Below are 11,541 nucleotides of genomic sequence, written 5' to 3'. Positions count from 1 at the left end.
CTACTTGTTAAAAGGGCGTTGTGTTTCATTTATTTGGCTAGTCTTCTGTCATCTGTCAATAATAGAAAAAAAAAGAATGAACGAATTAATTAAAACGAATTGAATTAATAAATAAATAACAATATTGACGCGCATGATTTCGGTCTCATTATTGCAACATCTCTTTCTAATAACTGCATTAATAGCATAAAGCCTATGAATGTAATTTGATACATATGACTGATCATGCCCAAACGCATGTTCAGCGCGTTCAGTCTGTGTTCAAAGTCGGTGTTTAAAATCTGCTGCGATGAAAACAGTCAGAGAATGTGTCAGCTAGTCGTGTGTCCCCAGCTTTAGTCTGCTATCAGTGGCTCAAACCTCCGTTACTAACTCTAAAATAACGTTTTGGAATTAGCAACGGAGGCATGGGATTAGATGCGTAAGAAATTAGTTCTACATACAAGAGCGTTTTAATGACAACAACTTTACAAACGTCTTGAAATACATAATCTGAACAATATTTCGAGGTGTGGTAACTGTAGTATAAGCGGAATAATTGACGACAGGCCGTTGAATTATTAGAAAAATAATGCACACCCGAGGTGGTAATGCGGTCACGACGCGAAGCGGAGTATAATTATGTATAAGTATAAGTATAATTATTCCTTACTTACACTCATAGGCGTAATTTGCGGGTGGGACGGGTGGGACATGTCCCCACCACTTTTTGCTAAGGTCGATATTGTCCCCACCACTTTTGAAACATCTCACGGCACGAATGTACCAATACAAATAAACAAAACATCTCCAGTTAACTAGCAGAGCATTCATTTAGTTCGTTTGTAAGAGGCGATCTAGCGCTGAACTGTGTTGTTTTTGAAATCAAGTGATCAAAGTGCGCGTTGCCGCTGCGATCGCTACATCCGTCGAAGGACTGTTCCAATGTCGAGGATCCTCGGAATTTCAACCAAGGACTGACGCCGTTTCTCAATGTCAAGGATACTTCCTTGGCAGGACTGGTCCTTCCAAGTCACTTCCTTCAGAGGCTAGGCGAGGCTGCTCTTTAGCATTTGGAGAACATGTAAATGGAACAGGCTAGCAAGTGCACGTCATTGCGTCATTACATCAGTGAAAATGAAAAACAGAGCGTTGCTATGGACGCAGTTCTGTTCACTCGGGCAGTTGTGGTCGTTTTTAAATCAATAAACTCCTTTTTAATCATATTGATTATTTGACTGTCAAGTGTGTTTAAACAGTGCGGATAAATTTGACCCATAACATAATGGATGTAATTATTTTTTAAAACAAATGTTTGGAAACGTAAATATAAACATTACATTTGAAAGCATATTTCCCCGTTAACGCTCCGACTCCGTTAATGTCTGACATTTTTTTAATTTTTTGAACAAGATAGCAAAGCTGCGCGCATAGGATTGTGGGTGATTTGAGAACGCGAAGAGCGCGAAGGCTACACATATGCATCCTTTCCTGTATATGGGATATTTTTCGAACGAAGGACTCAAGGCGTTTCTCAATGTCAAGGAAGGATCCTCGAAAGCCAGAATATCGAGGATGCTACGTCATCGACATCCGTCGAAGGACTGTTCCAATGTCGAGGATCCTCGGAATTTCAACCAAGGACTGAGTCCTTCGTTCGAAAAATATCCCATACACAGGAAAGGATGCATATGTGTAGCCTTCGCGCTCTTCACGCTCTCAAATCACCCACAATCCTATGCGCGCAGCTTTGCTATCTTGTTCAAAAAATTCAAAAAATGTCAGACGTTAACGGAGTCGGAGCGTTATTGTTCCGATTCCGATACTAGTATCGGAAATGCCGCCGATACCAATAAAAATTCTGGCATCGGTATCGGCGAGTACATCTACCCATGTACCGATCCGATACCATTTTATTAAACAATACCTAGTTATGCACGCTAGCTTTGCTTAACGCTGCAAATCGGAGATCAATTCTTCTTCGCTGCTCTAAACAGTGGTTGCTTGTGGCAACACAGGAACCACTGTTTAGAGCAGCGAAGAAGAAATGAAAAAGCAAATTTTCAAATGTAGGCGCGCGGCAAGCGCATAATGTAAGAGACGCTGGCGCCCAACATCAAATGGCAAACGTAATGAAAACGGAACAAAACTGCACTACTCATTATTTTGTGCTTCACGGACCATTAAACAGTTTGGAACAATGCAGCGCGAGCCGATCTTGATCAAGCTACACTGTTACTACACAGCGCTAAGAGATCCAGTAAAGAAAGCATTTGAATTCGCCACTGAAGTAATAACATCGCTGCGAGATCTAGTGAGAAACATTCACTTTTCTCCGTTATTAACGGATCAAACTGCGCTGACGTGGAAACCAGAAACATTGTGCTTTCAAGTAAGGTTACGTCGGTTTTATTTTGACATTATGAATAAAATTGCTGCCCTCAAATGTTAATCTGAAATAAAATAAACCTTTGTTTATAACTACTACAATATTATATTTCATTTTTTTATAAGGAGCTGTTTTTGTTTTATATGTCAAGTATAGCTCCATCATTGCTCAAAGTAAAAAATGATCATAGGCCTACTTTATGATGTTAGTTTAAAAAAAAAAAAAAAAAAAAAAAAAATGTAAATCAAGGAAATTTCTCTGGCATTTCTTTCTTTTTGCTGTATTGAAAACGAACCGTGACACCAGTGTATCATATCGAACCGAACCGTGAATTTTGTGGACCGTTACACCCATATTATTCATCTATAATTTTTTAGATTCCTAGATTTATTTGTTGCACTTTTTTAAACAGTTATATTGTAAAACTAAAATACCTTTTATAAAATAATTCTATCAATTCATACAGGGCTAGTATGAATTGCAGCTGTATAGATACACACCCAGGTATCGGATTAGTACTCGGTATCGGCCGATACCCTGAGTCCAGGTATCGGAATCGGTATCGGGAAGGGAAAAAGGGTATCGGAACATCTCTAGCGTTAACGGGGAAATATGCTTTCAAATGTAATGTATTTACGTTTCCAAACATTTTTATGTTATGGGTCAAATTTATCCGCACTGTTTAAACACACTTGACAGTCAAATAATCAATATGATTAAAAAGGAGTTTATTGATTTAAAAACGACCACAACTGCCCGAGTGAACAGAACTGCGTCCATAGCAACGCTCTGTTTTTCATTTTCACTGATGTAATGACGCAATGACGTGCACTTGCTAGCCTGTTCCATTTACATGTTCTCCAAATGCTAAAGAGGAGCCTCGCCTAGCCTCTGAAGGAAGTGACTTGGAAGGACCAGTCCTGCCAAGGAAGTATCCTTGACATTGAGAAACGGCGTGTGTTCTCTTGTAGCTCGCGCACAGCCTTCACTCGGACGCGCGCTTCAATCCGTTGTGGAGACTCTCTATTCGTTCCGGTGAAATTACAAAACAAAATGCTTACAAACGTATGCTTGCCTGATATACAACCACTGATAAACATAATCGTTTTTAATGAGAAAAAAAAAAACCTATACGAGTGTGGATTAGAACCTACAACCTCTGACACGCTTGGCAAAAGTTCTACCACTGGACCATTTCAATACACATTTTAATTATGAATTTACCCACACCAATGTATATCAAACCTCATTAAACGACAAATTAAACCCATGCACTATTTCAATCGATTGCTGGACATCGTAATATTATACATGCATCGATTTATGATTTAGCGTTCATAAATCCCCCCCCAACCGTTTTTTTTAAAACCCGTCCCACCCACTTTTAAAAACAAAGTCACGCCACTGCTTACACTACACATCTGATCAATCTTAACATGCGTTAAGAGTGTGTCGCTACGTTTGCGTTACTATAAGCTTACATTTATGTCTAGCTGTGGTTGTTAATTCGAATTTAAAAATGCAAAACTATACATAGGCTACGCCTAGATAGCACAATTGATGGGTTAAAATTAATGTTAAATGTAGCCTTTTATATAGCCTATGTCGGTTATTCTTCTTCCTAGTAGCCTATGCAATGTAATTTAAACACATACGAGCGTGAAATAATTAAACGAAGTAAACAATTGTCTATTGTTGGCTAATATTTCATAATCACTGCACAAATCATTGAGGAAACATTCCTTCATAGGCTATGTTTGTGCCTTAATTTGATTCTTACCTAAACTCGACGCCATTTCAACAGCACTGAAATCTGTGGTCAAGAAAGAAACACGATATAGCTCATCTGTGCCAAGTCTTTATTTATAAACCACGGTGCGCTTCCTTATTTAACTCTGATGCATAGAAAAAGCATATAGTACAAACATTTAAATGATCCAAAATTCGTATTTCATTCATATATATATATATATATATATATATATATATATATATATATATATATATATATATATTATAAATATATTACTGAGATAGAATTTAAGTTTCAAATTCTAGTCATGGAACTCTTCTGTAAGAGGTTTAGTGTCCTCGCGTTATTCAGCCACAGGGTGGCGCTCTAACAGTGAGTAATCCGATCCTGGAGGGTCACAGTCCCAGAGTTCAGCTCCAGCCTCCTCCAACATTATTACACGAGTTATCCTGAAGATCTAGAGTGTTATTGCTTCCTCGTTTCTCCCTCGGCCTGTTTGTCTTCTTAATAATGATTATAAGATATTAGCCTGTGCTTAAAAGACTCAAGTGTTCTGAGTTCTGTTACTGATGAGACTCAATCAGGATTAATGCCAAAAAGACATATAGCAAACAATACCCGACTTGTTTTAGATTGATTAGACTATAGCGAGTTGGTTAATGACAGTTTTATTCTCTTTGTATTTTTTACAAACCTTATATAAAGTTTATTTTTCTATCTCTCATAAATCTTGGGTTTGGTGATCCATTCTGCATATTTATAAGAACTCTTTACAATAATTCCTGTTCCTTAAATCAGGTGTTTCAGTTTTTCTTCAAGAGGAGTTGGTCAGGTTTATCCCCTTAGTTATTTACTTATAGTCAAGAATCTGACGACTCGACCCTGTTGTAAAAGATGAATCACAGAGACCGATTGCCGTCCAACACATTGCATTTTCCTCTAAATCTTCTGTTTTAAATGTAAATCTTGATAAATGTGAGCAGTTAAAACATGTTTTTCTGTCTTTAGGATATTCCAGTTCAGTCACAGGTGAACTATCCTGGAGTAAAGATGATAAAGTCAGAGGCAGACTGAACTGTGACACGGTTGTTGAAGAAGCTAGAAGGAAATTCAGGAGATTTCTCTCTGAGAGGACGAACTGAAGAATGACGGACCCGCTCTCACTCTAATATCCTGGATTATGTGCAGAAGCAGAAGAGGCATTACAGTTTTTCTCGATTGCTTAAACACATTTCTTGAAACTATGCCTCGTATTCTCAAAACTGTAAACACAAATCCATAACGTCTCACCCAATTCCCCAAACTTCCTATTTTCAGGTCAAAATGAAGCTCTACACTCAAAACCATTCACTCTTGCTGAAAAAACAAACTTTGCCCTCAGACTGGACACACAAGCACTCAAAATCACACACACTACAACATAGTCTAAGACACTGGTGCAATAAATTCAAAACAACATTTCCAAAACTGTTAAGTTATGTTGCTTGTGGTTCCCCCATCACAAACCTTTTCACATGATGAACACAAAAGACACAAGCAGTGGATACATTGGCACATTTTTATTCATACACAGGTGCACACACACAAAAATATTTTTTTTTCCTGTTTTACTCTTTTTTTTTTTTACTCTTTTTTTTTACTCTCTCCTTTTTTTATATATTTACTTACAGTAAGATGTGTGTGACCAACATATGACAGTAAAAGAGCACACACAAACCATATTCTAATATGGAATTCGAATTGTATTGGAGTGGTAAAGAGTGTTGGTCGTGACAGGAGGGTCTCCACTCAAGGATACAATATGATGAACACGTCTAAGAATGTTCCACATATGGTTGAAATACCATCATTTGCCTAGAAAGATAACATTCTGGGAGTCAAGACTATAAAGGAGAAAGGATGCCCTCTCTTCACTGTCACTCTCTGCAGCCACTCTGTGTGACTGTACGACTGCTGGCCTTTTCTTGCAAGAAAATACACCTCATCAAAGACTATTGGAAATGTTTGTCTCTTATTCAGTGATAGAATTTTGTTTGCCACCACACCTCCCTGAAGGTTCTCGAGGCGACGGTAAAGCGACTCAGATTTGGCCTTACTCGTAGTCCAGCCTCCCTCATAGTCACACCATTGACTAACACATGGCCAACTAGAGTGGCTTGAACTTCATCTGAGACTGCTTGTCTTCTTGTCCTTGCCCTTCCTCCTCCTCATTCTTATCCTTCTTCCTTCATGTCTTTCTGGATCCATTGTTCCAAAACGCAATAAACTGATTTGGGCCCTTTTATATATCTATTGAAGGTTCTGATTGATGCGTGTTAAATTTTGACTCTTAGTGTTTCCACCTGGATAATTGTGTGCTAACTGAGCTGAAGCTGTGCTGACTTGAGTGAACAATATTGAATGCTAGTGCTTTATACATGACAACATGATCTAAGCAATGAGAAATGAAGGGATTTGTGTGTAGAGTTTTGCAGTGACAGTTCAACAAATCTGACTCATGTGTCAAAGCAGAGAATAGTGTTTATAGTTTAGTGAAATGGGTGTGCTTTTTGATAAATGGCGTTATGGTTTTGAAATTTTAGTTCAAAAGCCTGGTTATAGTGTTTAAGCAATCGAGAAAAACTGTAAGCAAAATGATATATGCGATATTGCTCTTTGGGAAGGAACTTTATCTTTGAGTTGATGTGAATCTCACAGTTAAAACTGCTGTTCTTAAAGGCACACTGTGGAGAAATAACAGCTCTGATAATCGAAAGCTAGCTAGACATATGTGGAAATTATTGGACTGGTCTAATTATCAGCAATGGATGAATGAACAGCATGTAAAAAAATGACATACTACAAGCAAGCGCAACAACATACAACACAGAATGCAAACAAGTTTACAAATAAGAGATTTATTTACTGGCCACTTCATGCGTTTTCTCAGATCGAATAGCCATCTGATTTATCAAAACGATTCCATTTACACCTGGTCACATAAATCCGATCTTCAATTCTCGCGCTATATGCAGATTTAATGGAGTGCACGTCACCGAAAGCAACAGATATGAGCTGCATTTTATTGATCATCAGCTAAAATTTGAAAATTAAAGACCGCAATAAGAGAGAGCAGTAACAGCCCTGGTAAGATCATTTCATTTCTTTACTTTTAATGATGATGATGATTGTGTGTTAAGCGTCTGCGACTTACTTTCACTTTGATTTGCGATAGTTTGCACGTTGGCTTAATGAATATGCTCAGCTTCTCATCTGCGGTGATGCGTGTTCCAGCGCGTCGTCATATCTGGCAATAACATATAGCCTATAACACGCTCTCACACGTTTTTTTTTTTTTTTTTTTTTAGCATTTTTGGGAGGAGTACAATTTACATATGTGGTTTCAACAACCAGATGCATTTACACTTGTTCAGTTTCATCTGGAATGCGTCTCAGACCTCCTCCTGAAGTGGTTTGAGCGATCGGATTTAAATCCGTCTCGAATGCGTTTCGGAGGGCATTTACACCTGGTCTTTTCACGGAAAACGCATGAAGAAAACGCATGAAGTGGCCAGGTCTAAACACAACAGCCCCCATGACAAAAACATACGCACGAAAGCCGAAAACAAACGCTGGTTGGCCTCTCACGTCCAAATTTGAGGAAGTGGTGGGGGAAGTGACGTGTGCCGTAAAGCAGTCGATTTTTGTAGTTCTTTTTGTGCTTGGGTTACTACCCGAACCCCGAAGTTACGTAGTGCCAGTAAAAGCGATACAGACCCCATCAGGCTATGGTAGGCGTGTCATTCAACCTATTGTAAGTCGATGTACCATCACAAGGGTCTTGGAAATATGTTATGAAGGTTGAAAAGCTACATAGTGTTCCTTTAAAGATAAACTATTTAATGTGACCGGGGTAAAGCAATGAAAACTACAGTTTACCCCAACAAGGCGAAATAATGAACAACACTCGTCTCATTCATAAAGGTTGAAAAACAAGTTATTTGTGGCATGCAAGATTTATTGTATTAAAATTTAAATGCAAAAGAAAAGGCATGATAGTCGGCTGTTTTTGTCAATTTCAAGTTTTAATTTAAAATGTTTGTGATTTTAATATAAGTAGCCTACATGGTTAAATATGTTACCACTTGCTTGAACAACTTAATAATCTATAGAAGTAATGCATTGATTAATACGTTGTTTAAATTGTTTAAACTTCAATACGTCTATTAAAGAGTGTATGTGCAGGCTACAAAAAGAATTGCACCGGTGACAAAACGTTTTTTAAAGGGTAACTAAACCCTAAAACAACTTTTTTTTAGTTAATGATCTGTAAGACTGGGGCTTTATTAGTGCTGTTCATTGATTCAAGTAATTTTTTTTGACAATTGGGTTTAAAGTGTTTTAATTCTACAATATATGGTGTAAAAACGTCTGAGTGCTGCCCTCTTCAGGTTGAACGGTGGCTACTGCAGTTGAATTTTCCTATTGGAAGTTATGGTGGCCGGTGACCTCAGAGGGAACCAGCTAACCACGCCCTTGCCTACAGAGAGATACGTCTCAGACGCTATAGGAATTATCCGTGACGTTAGTGTTCGCTGATTGGCCGAACGCACTGAAACACCAGCACCCGCCATTTAAACACACAGATTATAGCCTATATATTTACTCCAGAAACTAACTCTACCAACATGTAAAACTGTGATAGATGAAGCTCTTAACCTTTACACTGAGGAGAAAATCCAACGCAACTTTGAGGAGATCAAGAGAAACATGATTATGTATTTCTGCTCAGCAACACTGGACATCAAACACACGACATACGCTAATAACTCTTCACTACTGTCTACTTTCTGTGTATGACAGTTCTATCTAACGACGTATTAGACAGGACTGTTAGACAGATCGTAAACTAATGAACAGAGAATGCAAGAACTGTTTGTATGCTCAGGCGTTTTCAGTGCCGTCAAAAAAAGGTCCCCCGCGCCTTCAAAATAAAAGTCACAACAACAAGCGTGTCTTACGTCACTTTAGAGTGGTGCAAATACAACCAGGAAAATGTTCTCAAGGGAACCATTAGTTCTCGGGGAAACACCCTGGTCTGCGGACAACAGCGCATGTGCGAGTGACTTGAACACTTGAAAATAAAGTCCATTAGACAATGTCCACACGGAGAATGCGCCTCTCCGCGCTCACTGGCAAAAGAGTAACCTTAGTTCGACAGGCTCGCGGAACAAAACTGAGCGGAACGCGGAAAATTAAGTATTCAAGTAATCCTGAAGACCTTGATTAGCTGGTTTAGGCGTTTAATTAGAGTCGGTGCCAAACTCTGCAGGGCTGCTGCTCTCCAGGAACTGAGTCTGACACCCATGATCTATAGCCTTCATTAAAATAATAATAATAATAATAAACAGGCTAACTACCACAAATCAACAGAGATAAGTGGGATCATGATTATAGTTAAATAAGATAAAAGACACATCTAATATGACCAATTACATTTATTTTCATATTAAATATCACAATGTGTCATTCACTTTCAAATGTGACAATTTATCATTTATAATTAATAATGAATTTACATTATAAATACACATCTATGTAGCTATTATATGCACATGTATATTTATTTAATTCAAGTGTCGTCTGTGTTTGATGATGTTGCAGGTTGACAACGCATTTTGTCCAGTGAACCGAGTTTGAAACTAAGGGCCTGTCCCAATACCTCCCCTTACCCTAGATTTCTGCCCTAACCCTTGTTTTTGCGCATTCTCGTGTAGGGGTAGGGTGTCCCAATACTCTAAAGAGCAAGGGGGAGTGCTATTCTCCCCTTAAAATCAACCCTCAAAACATAGTGCGGTCCGATGCAGGCTTAAAACGAAGTGGAAGATGAAATTACGCAGGATACCTTGCGGACTCAGCAAGCCGGTGAATTTTTTTAAACAAGATGGCGGACACCGCTGGAAAGGAACAATTAAATTGTAGATATATTTTCGCAAATAAGCATGTTCAAATTTCTAAATATGTTGGAATATGTTAGTTTGATGCACATCCAATGGACTGTAAAGTTTTGAACACTAATGTTAGAAAATATTTCACGAAGCTATCTATACGATGTTGATGATATCTGCCGAGTGCTTCGAGAGAGTCTGCCCATCAAATATACATCTGATCTGGGTAGTTCATCTAATTTTATTTTCGATTTTGGCTTCCAAGGATTATAAAAAGAAGATGTGAGGTAAAACTATTAAAAACTAGCCGCGTTCGTCTAGTGCTTCATCTTTTTCTTAACAGCACGCTGTCACTTTTCCCTAACGTTAAGCCACAACAGCTCTGAGCACAATCAGCGATTGTTGTAAAATGCAGTGTCTGCTGATTATAAACTGCGGGAGGTGTTTGATTGTAAAAAGAGCTATTATAAGCACAATGATCCGCGCAAGAGACGTACGTTGACCCTGTTCCCATGGCGGCGCGCGTTCGGAAACGGACTGCAACTAGACAAGCAAACTATACTTTGGGTTTCATGTGCGCATCTAAACGATCAAATACAGACAAAAATATGGCTAAATGACCGGTTTGGAGATTCACTTTAACACAGTTTATGTCTTAAATGGGAGTTAGTTGTGGCATAATTGGGAGAAAATGTGTATTATTAGATCTGCATTCGGTCTTAAAGTGGCAGCGTCTAAATTTTCTGAATGAAAATAGTAGTAGTAGTAGACACGTCGACGCTGCGCGTGACGTAGTGAGGTTTGAGGTTTGCTGCACGTGATGTAGTGAGGTTTGCCGCACTAATTTGAATATAGTGGTGTCCCATTTCATAGGGAAAATTCTTCAACTCCACTTACCTCGTTGAGTGGACTTTACTTTCGAGGGCACTCAAAACCAAGTGGAAGTTTTAAGGGGGGAGAAATGTACAGGGCCTAAATATATAAAAACTAAATTTAAATTTGTTCACAAAATAAAAACTTGTCCTTGTGTAATTCAGAATTAACTTTAATTCTAAAGTTTGTTATGTAACTGTGTCTTTAAGGCGAGACACTACAGACAAAAACTGTTTTATCATGTCAATTTTGAGATTTTGGGCTTTTTGGCTTTATTTTTCAGACTAGTGGAAAGAAAACATCCTAAATACACTTTTAAGTGTACCTTTTATAGCACTTTATCTATTTGCGTTTGTAGATTTCAATTACAGTAAATATCTTTAAAGGAGTCATGACCTGTAATTTTCACTTTTCCACGAGAAAAAATGTATGTTATGATTGCCTAACGATTATACACTGGCCGGGAAGCCGATATTTAAAAGTGAAGCGTTTGTTTACCCCTGGGTTCGTCAACCAGCCCACGTGCACGCGCACTCAAATACGTGATGTTAATTTCAGGATATACCATATATGGACACCGCACTAGGGATGGGCATTCGATTAAATTTTCTTAGTCGATC

The sequence above is a fragment of the Abramis brama genome (genome assembly GCF_963993115.1).
Source record: "Abramis brama genome assembly, chromosome: 6".
Classification (NCBI taxonomy): Eukaryota; Metazoa; Chordata; class Actinopteri; order Cypriniformes; family Leuciscidae; genus Abramis; species Abramis brama.
Note: the sequence above shows the minus strand (reverse complement) of the source record.